Source organism: Tupaia chinensis, unplaced genomic scaffold (assembly GCF_000334495.1).
Source record: "Tupaia chinensis unplaced genomic scaffold, TupChi_1.0 Scaffold000623_1, whole genome shotgun sequence".
Classification (NCBI taxonomy): domain Eukaryota; kingdom Metazoa; phylum Chordata; class Mammalia; order Scandentia; family Tupaiidae; genus Tupaia; species Tupaia belangeri.
The window spans coordinates 645,462-646,142 of record NW_006160143.1 but is presented as its reverse complement, the minus strand read 5'-3'; positions in this window follow the sequence as shown (position 1 = coordinate 646,142).

The window sequence follows — 681 nt, the reverse complement described above, 5'->3', positions numbered from 1 at the left end:
AGAGGAAGAGGAAAAAAAACATATATATGTGCATAAGCAAGAAAGTAGAAGTGGAATATTATTGATGATAACATGCTTGATTGGGTCACTGTGCAGTTTATTCTAGATGGGAAATTACATTTAGTATGTTGTGATGATGCTCAGGGAATGAATGTTACGGGAAAAAAACGAAAACAAAAAACAAACAAAAAAAAACGGTTAAACTATTCGTACCATTTAAAAAAAAAAATTGGATATTTGATGGCTGCAGTGAGCGGTATGGGCCCAGTTGGGTTCTACTTTATAGTATGCTCTTTTTACCCAATGGGGTTTAGGCCTAAAGTCAGACTTGAGTTCATGTAGAGGCATGTGTCAGCTGTGATAACTATTGGAGAGACTTAGACTAATTAAGATCACTGACAGATCATTTGGGGAGGGGTGAGGCACGGAGGGCAATCGGGGATGACAGGGACAATGTGGGAGGAGGATGGGTCATAACAGAGGGAGGGGGATGGGGAATCTAGGATGGTAAAACAAAAGGCAAGGTATGCAGGACACAAGAATTGGGAAATTATTTGCTGAGAACATATATGTTGACGTGCTTGATTGAGCCAACGCACAGTATATATTGGATGGAAAATTCATTTGAGTGTTGCGATGGGAAAAAAAAATTATAATAAAAAATAAACTATAAAAAAAAAA